The sequence below is a fragment of the Cetorhinus maximus genome, chromosome 23 (genome assembly GCF_964194155.1).
Source record: "Cetorhinus maximus chromosome 23, sCetMax3.hap1.1, whole genome shotgun sequence".
Classification (NCBI taxonomy): domain Eukaryota; kingdom Metazoa; phylum Chordata; class Chondrichthyes; order Lamniformes; family Cetorhinidae; genus Cetorhinus; species Cetorhinus maximus.
Window position 1 is genome coordinate 1497505 of NC_135901.1, and position 9427 is coordinate 1506931.

Genomic DNA, 9427 nt, shown 5'->3' on the forward strand with positions numbered 1-9427 from the left:
TAACATTTTTAAAATTAATACCCGCCTATCCATCTGGCTCTCTCTATCTCGAGTTAACAGAGACCTTTTATAGTGCAGCAATAACTGAGACTGGGTCTAATGTATCAATAAATGGGATAGGATCTCTATAATATAAGGTGAGACATAGTAGAGTACAGTAATGCATGAAGAAGCCTAATAGAGTAAAATCACAGAATCACAGAATCTTAACGGCACAGATGGAGGCTATTCGGCCCATCGTGCTGCACCGGCTCTCCAAATGGGCATTTTGACCTAGTGCCATTACCCTGCCTTTTCCCCATACCCTTGCACATTGTTTCTATTCAAATAATCAACAAATGCCCTCTTGAATGCCTCGATTGAACCTGCCTCCATCAAACTTCCAGGCAGTGCATTCCAGACCCAACCACTCGTTGTGTGAAAATGTTTTTTTCTCAGGTCACATTTGTTTTTTTTGCCAATGGCTTTAAATCTGCGCCCTCTCGATCTTGATCCTTTTACGAGTGGGAACAGCTTCTTCCCAACTACTCCGTCCAGCCCCCTCATGATTTTGAAAACCTCTATCAATTCTCCTCTCAGCCGTCTCCTCTCCATGGAAAACAATCCCAACTTCTCCAATCTATCCTCATAGCTGAAGTTCCTCATCTCTGGGAGCATTCTTGTAAACCTCTTCTGCACTCCCTCCAATGTGTTCACATCCTTCCTATAATGTGGTGCCCAGAACGGTAAACAACATTCCAGATGAGGGCTAACGAGGGCCTTATATAAATTCAGCATAGCCTCCCTGCTCTTGTACTCTATGGCCTATTAATAGAGCCCAAGGCACTACATGTTTTATTAACTGCACTCTTGATCTGTTCTGCCACCTTCAACGATCTATGCACATATATATCCAAGTCTTTCTGCTCCTGCACACCTTCAAAATTCCAGCCCTTATTTTATATTGTTTGTCCATGTTCTTCCTAGCAAACTGCATCACCTCACACTTCTCTGCGTTGAACTTCATCTGCCACCTATCTGTTCACTCCACCAACTTGTCTGTGTCCTCTTGAGGTTCCACACTGTCCTCCTCGCAGTTCACAACACCCCTAAGCTTCGTATCATCCGCAACCTTTGAAATTGTCCCCTGCACACCAAGACCTAGACCGTTAACATATATCAGGAAAAGCAAGTGTCCCAATACCGACCCCTGGGAAACTCCACTACAAACCTTGCTCCAGCCCGAAAAACATCCATTGACCATTACTCTCTGTTTCCTATTATTCAGTCAATTTTGCATTCGCGTTGCTACTGTCCCTTTTATTCCATGAGCAATAACTTTTTTCACATGTCGGTTGTGAGATGAATCCCAATATAATACAAACAGAGACTTTGTGTAATGCAACAGCAACTCAGAAATTGTCACTTGTAGTATATATAGAGGCACGGCTATGTGCATTAATAAACAAAGCAGCATATAATGTAAGATAAACAAAGTCTTAGTCCAGTGCAGTGATAACTGTGAAAGGGTCAACTGTATTTTATATAGAGGCATGGTCTAGTGCGTTAATAAATTAAACTGCAGATAACGTCATATACACAGATAGAGTGAGGGGAAAAAGATAAAAGGAGAATTGGTAAGTAATTGGGAAAGCTAATAGAATGTTAGCATTTATTGCGAGTGGAATTGAATACAAAAGTAGGGAAGTTCTGCTTCAGTTATACAGGGCACTAGTGAGACCACGTTCGGTGAACGGTGTACAGTATTGGTCAGCTTATTTAAGGAAGGGTGTAAATGTGTTAGAAGCAGTTTAGATAAGGTTTACTGGACTAATGCCTGGAATGGGTGGAGGGTGGGCTGTCTAATGAGGTTGGACAGGCTAGGCTTGTATCTGCTGGAATTTAGAAGAGCAAGAGGCAACTTGACTGAAACATATAAGATCCTGAAGGGTCTTGACAGGGTGGATGTGGAGAGGATGTTTTCTCTTGTGGGAGAATCTAGAACTAGGGGTCACTTTTTAAAAATAAGGGGCCGCCCATGTAAAACTGAGATGAGGTGAATTGTTTTCACTCTCAGGGTCGTGAGTCTTTGGGACTCTCTTCCTAAAAAGGCAGTGGAACCTGAGACTTTGAATATTTTTAAGGCAGAGGTGGATAGATTCTTGGTAAGCAAGGGGGTGCTAGGTTACAGGGGATAGGTGGGGTTCAGATTTCACATTACTATTAGATCAGCCATGATCGTATTAAATGGTGGAGCAGCCTCGACGGGCTGAATGGTCTACTCCTGCTCCTTGTTCGTATGTTGGGATGGTCCAGCACAGTTATAACTGAGACAAGGTCATCAGGTCAAGGGCAGTGTTAACGGAAGCATGGTATAGCATAGAATAACAAATCACAAGGTGCAGTGAAATATAAATTCAGACATGGGAGTGCTACAGTATGAACTGAAAAAGGGTCATTTGGAGTCTCCACAGAAGCATGGCATATTGTAGTAATAACTGACACAGGGTCTAATAATATAAACAGCAGCAGGGTCAGGTGCAGTGATAACTGGGAAAGGACCAATTGCAACACAAATAGAGATATGGACGACTGCAGTAATAAATAAGTTAGGGCCCATTGTACTGTTAACAATAACGTACTTTAGTACAACAATAACTAAAGCAGAGTGTAGTCTAGCATTTTCAGCTACAGATGAGGGCGTGAAATAAATTGAACCAGGGATGTATAAAATTACTAAAACAGGGCCTTGATTGACATAAACTGAGGCAAAGTATTACTGATGCAGGGCCTGGATTATTATCAACTGAGACAGGGTCCAGCACAGTGATTACTAATTCAGGGTCTGGGTTATTAGAAATTGAGACAGGGCCTAATGCAATGTTTACTGATTCAGGGTCCTGGTTAATAAAAAAGAACAGAAAATTCTGGAAAAAGGCTATCCCATTCTCACAGTTGCTTCACCTCCTTCATATCTGTTCCGATGATGCCACTTTCCAGAACGGCGCTGCTGACTTGCCTTCCTTCTTCCTTAACAGAGGCTTCCCCATCCCCCCTCCCCCACTGTGGTTGACAGGGCTGTCAATTGTTCCCGACCCATCTCCCGAGCCTCTGCTCACGCTTTCCTCTCCCTCCCAGAACCATGACAGAATCCCCCTTATCCTCACATTTCACACCACCAGCCTTCGCATTTAAATGATCACCCTCCGCCATTTCCGCTAACCCCAGCATGATGCCACCACCAAACACATCTTCCCCTCACCACCCCATCGCCCTCTACCCCTGTCAGCTTTCTGTAGAGCCCATTCCCTCCGGGACACCCTGGTCCACACCTCCAGTACCTCCAACACCTCAACGCCTCCCCATGGCACCTTCCCATGCAACCACAGATGATGCAACAACTGCCCATTTGCCCCCTCCCTCCTCACCGTCCTAGGGCCCATACACTCCTTTCAGGTGAAGCACCGCTTCATTGTCCTTCTTTCAATCTGGTCTACTGCAATCGCTGCTCCCAATGCCGTCTGCTTGAGACTGGGGAGACCAAACACAGACTGGGTGACCGCTTAGTGGAACACCTTCGCTCTGTCTGCAAGTATGACCCAGACCTCCCTGTCGCTTGCCATTTCAACACACCACCCTGCTCTCATGCCCAAATGTCCGTCCTTGGCCTGCTGCAATGTTCCAGTGAAGCTCAACACAAATGGCAGGAACAACACCTCATCTTCCGATTAGGCACTTCACAACCTAATTCATTTATTCATTGTTTTATCCCCTTTTTATCTTCTTTTAAAACCCTTTTTGTACTGTTTTTCCCCAACCACCAACCAAAAGGTCCATCTATTCCGCGTTCCATGTTGTTCTTTCACAGTGTGCTGACTCTGGTTCTGCCATTCACACATTCTGCTTTCTTACTTTATGTCACTTTCAGCAGCTTTTTTTTAGACTTACCACTACCATTAACACTTCCTTAGTCTTTTTGCCCATGATGTTTGTCGGTGTCACCTTACCCCCATCTATCATTTCCCTTCTATCCAGCCTCACCGGCTCCATCCCGTTTAAACAGTATAAAGGTCTTCACGTTTAAACTTCTCTTTAGCTCTGAGGAAGAGTTAGTTATACGGCCTTGAAACATTACCTTTGCTTCTCTCTCCACAGGTGCTGTCAGATCTGCTGAGATTTTCAACCATTTTATGCTTTCCTTTCACGCTTCCAGCATCCGCAGCGATTTGCTTTTATCCAGATTGATATAAATTAAGAAAATGCCAAGTGCAGTGATTACGGATACAGGGTCTATATTAGTATAAATTAAGACAGGGTCTATTGCACTGATTACTGATACAGGGCCGAGATAAATTTAAACTAGGAAAAGGGATGCGGCAGTGATTACCAATACAGGATTTGATCAATATAAACTGAGACAGTGTACATTGCAGTGATTACTGTTACAGGGCCTATATCAGAATGAACTGAGATAGGGCCGAGTGTAGTGATTGCTGATACAGGGTCTGGATTAATATAAACTGAGACAGGGTCTAGTACAGTTATTACTGGTACAGGGTCTATATTTTATTTTAAACTGAGATGGGGCCTGGTATAGTGATTACTGATACAGTGTCTCGATTAATATAAACTGAGATAGGGTATAGTGCAGTGATTACTGACACAGGGTCCACATTAATAGAAACAGGGACAGTGCCAAGTGCAGTGATGATTGATACAGGGTCTAGATCAATAGAAGCTGAGACAGGGCATGGTGCAGTGATTACTGATAAAGGTTGTAGATTAACATAAATGGAGACAGGATCTAGTGTAGTGATTACTGATTCAGGGCCCATATTAATATAAACTGAGAAAAGGCATCGTGCACTGATCACTTATACAGGATCTAGATTAATATAAATTGAGACAGGTTCTAGTGCAGTGATTACTGACACAGGAACCAGATTGATATAAACTGAGGCAGGGCCTGGTGCAGTGATTACTGATACAGATTGTAGATTGATATCAACTGCATAGGGTATTGTGCAGTGATCACTGATACAGGGCCTGTATAAATATAAATCAGGTCAGGGCCTAGTGCAGTGATTACTGATAGAGGATCTAGGTCAATATAAACAGAGACAGTGTCCATTGCAGTAATTACTGATACAGGGTCTAGATTTTAAAAAACTGAGGCAGGGCCAAGTGCAGTAACTCATACAGGATCTAGATCAATATAAACAGAGACAGTGTCCAATGCAGTGATTACTGATAAAGGATCTAGATTAATATAAACTGAGACAGGTCCTAGTGCAGCGATTACTGATACTTGGCTTTGATTAATATAATACGAGAAATGGTCTGCTGCAGTGATTACTGATACAGTGTCTAGATCAACGTAAACTGAGATAGTCTACTGCAGTGACTACTGAGACAGGGCCTAGATCAATTTAAGCTGAGACAGGGTCTAGTGCAGTGATTGCTGGTACAATGTCAATATTAATATAAACTGAGAGAGGGCTAAGTGCAGTGATTACTAACAGAGTCATAGGCTCATAGAGTTCAACAGCACAGAAAAAGGCCCTTCGGTCCATCGAGACTGCACCAGTATACAAGTACCTAACTAATCTAATCTAATTTTCCACCACAAGGCCCAATGCCTTCTATGCCATGGCATCGCAAGTGTACATCCAAATATTTATTAAGTGTTATGAGGGTTTCTGCCTCTGCCACCCTTTCAGGCACTGAGTTCCAGATTCCCACCACCCTCTGGGTGAAAAAATTCTTCCTCACATCCCCTCTAAACCTCCTGCCCCTTACCTTAAATATATGCCCCTATTGAACCCTCCATCAAGGGGCAATGCTCCTTTCTGTCTACCCTATCTATACCCCTTATAATTTTACACACCTCAATCTCCTCTGCTCCAGGGAAAGCAACCCCAGTCTATGCAATCTCTCCTCATAACTAAAGCTCTCCAGCCCAGGCAACATCCTGGTCAATCTCCTCTGCATTCTGTCGAGTGCAATCACATCCTTCCTATAATGCAGATTCCAGAACTGCACGCAATATCCCAGCTTGGCCTAACCAGCATTTTACACAGCTCCAGCACAGCCTCCCTGCTCTTATAGTCTATGCCTCAGCTAATAAAGACAGGTATCCCATATAGCTTCTTAACCACCTTATCAACCTGTCCGGCTACCTTAAGGGACTGGTGGACATGCACACCAAGGTCCCTCTGATCCTCGGTACTTCCCAGGGCCCGGCAATTCATCGTGTATTCCTGTGCCTTGTTTGTCCTGCCCAAGTGTATCACTTCACACTTATCCAGATTAAATTGCATTTGCCACTGATCAGCCCATCTGACCAGTCCACCTATATCCTCCTGTAATCTAAGGCTATCCTCCTCACTATTTACCACCCCACCAATTTTCGTGTCATCCGCGAACTTACTGACCAACCCTCCTACTTTCAAGCCCAAATCATTTATATATACCTCAAACAGCAAGGGGCCCAAAAACGATCCCTGTGGAACCCCACTGGACACAGGCATCCAGTCACAAAAACACCCCTTGACCATCACACTCTGCTTCCTGCCAATCAGTCAATTCTGGATCCAATTTGCCAAATTGCCTTAGATCCCATGGGCTATTACCTTCGTTATCAGTCTTCCATGTGGGACCTTATCAAAAGCCTTGCTGAAGTCCAAGGGGACTACGTCAAATGCATTGCCCTCATTTACACACCTGGTCACCTCTTCGAAAAATTCAATCAAATTGGTCAGACATGACCTCCCCTTAACAAAACCATGCTGACTGTTCTTGATTAATCCCTGCCTCTCCAAGTGTAGATTAATTCTGTCCCTCAGAATTGCTTCCAATAGTTTCCCCACCACTGAGGTTAGACTGACAGGCCTGTAGTTACCTGGTTTATCCCTTCCTCCCTTCTTGAATAACGGTACCACATTAGCTGCCCTCCAGTCCTCTGGCACCTCTCCTGTGGCCAGAGAGGTGTTGAAAATTATTCCCAGCGCCCTTGCTATCTCCTCCCTTGCCTCATTCAGCAGCTTGGTATACATTTCATCCGGGCCTGGAGATCGATCTACTTTAAAGCCTGCCAGACCACTTAGAACCTCCTCCCTTTCAATTCTAATTTTTTAAACTTATATCACGGTTCTTCCGCCAGATTTCCATAGCCACATCGTCCGTCTCACTTTTGAACACTGACACAAAGTATTCATTAAGAACCCTACCTACGTCTTCCAGCTCCACATACAAATTACCACTATGGTCCTTAATGGGCCCTACTCTTTCCCTAGTTATCTTCTTACTCGTAATATACTTGTAAAATAACTTTGGAGTTTCCTCTATTTTATCTGCCAATGTTTTTTCATGCCTCATTTTTTCTCTCCTAATTTCCTTTTTAACTTCTCCCCTACATATTCCATACTCATCTAGGGCTTCCGTTGTTTTGAGCCCTCAGTATCTGACATAAGCCTCCCTTTTTCTCTTTATCAAATCCTGTATATCCCTTGACATCCAGGGTTCCCTGGATTTGTTGGTCCCGCCCTTTATCATTACTGGAATATGTTGGCCCTGTACTCTCCCTATTTCCTTCTCGAATGAGTCCAACTGCTCTGACGCAGATTTACTTAAAAGTAGCTGCTCCCAGTCCACTCTGGCCAAACCATATCTGATCTTAATAAAATCAGCCTTTCCCCAATTTAGAACTGTGATTTCTGGCACATCCCTGTCCTTTTCCATGACAAACCTGAATCTAACAGAGTTATGATCACTCCCTGCAAAATGTTCCCCCATTGATTCCTCTTACACTTCTCCGGCTTCTGTCCCTAAAATTAAGACCAGGGCCACCCCCTCTCTTGTAGGACCTTCTACGTGCTGGCTTAGAAAGTTCTCCTGGATGCATTTTAAGAATTCTGTTCCCGCTAAACCTATCACACTATGACTAACCCAGTTAATGGTGGGGAAGTTCAAATCCCCCACTATTACTACCCTATTATTTTTACACTTCTCTGAAATACTAATATAGGGTCTAGATTGATATCCATGAGACAGAGCATAGAGCATTGAGTACTGATACAGTCTCTAGATATAAACTGAGAGAGGGTCTAGTGCAGTTAATACTGATACAGGGTCTTTACCAATATCAACCGAGGCACTCTCTAGTGCTGTCATTACTGAGACAGGGCCTGGACTAATATAAGCTGGGAAAGGGTCTAGTGCAGTGATTACAGATAAAGGGTCTAGATTAATATGAACTGAGACAGGGCCAACTGCAACGATTACTGAAACAGGGTCTAGTTTAATATAAACGGTGACAGGGTATATTGCAGTGATTACTGATACAGGCTATAGATTAATATAAACAGAGACAGGGCTGAGTGCAATGATTACTGATACAGGGTCTTGGTAAATATGAAGTGAGACAGGCTCCACTGCAGTAATTACTGATGCAATGTTTAGATCAATAAAAACTGAGATATTGCCCAGTGCATTGGTTACTGATACAGGATCTAAATTGATAAAAACGGAGGCAGGGCATAGTGCAGGGATTACTGATACACGTCTAGGTTAATTTAAACTGATACACGGCCTAGTGCAGTGATTACTGATACAGGTCCAGATTGATATAAACTGAGGCAGGGCATAGTGCAGTGATTACTGATACAGGGTCTACATTAATATAAACTGAGACAGTGTCCATTTCAGTGATTACTGATACAGGATCGAGATTAAAATAAACTATGACTTTGTCCAATGTAGTGAATACTGATACAGGGTCTAGATTAATATAAACTGAGGCAGGGCATAGTGCAGTGACTACTGATATAGGTTTTAGGGTAATATAAACTGAGAAAGGTTCTAGTGCAGTAATTAGTGATACAGGGAATAGATTGATATAAACTGATACGGGGTCTGGGTCATCATTAGATGAGACAGGTCTAGTGCAGTGATTACTGATACAGGGTCTAGATTGTTATAAACTGAGGCAGGCCATAGTACAGTGACTACTGATACAGGGCAAAGGCTGATATAAACTCAGGCAGGCCATAGAGGAGTGATTACTTATACAGGGCACAGATAAATATAAACTAGGACAGGGGCTAGTGGAGTGATTTCTGATACAGGGTCTAGATCAATGTAAACTGAGGCGGTGTCAAATGCAGTGATGACTGATAGTGGGTCTAAATTAATGTAAACTCAGACAGGTTCTAGCGCAGTAATTAGTGATACAGTGACTAGATTAATATAAACTGAGACAGGCTCCAGTGCAGAGATTACTGGTACAGGGTCTTGATTAATATAAAACAATAGAGCGTCTTCTGCATTGATTACTGATACTGGGACTAGGTTGATATAAACTGAGGCAGGCCATAGTACAGTGATTTCTGATACAGGGCCCAGATAAATATAAACTTAGACAGTGTCCATTGCAGTGATTAGTGATGCA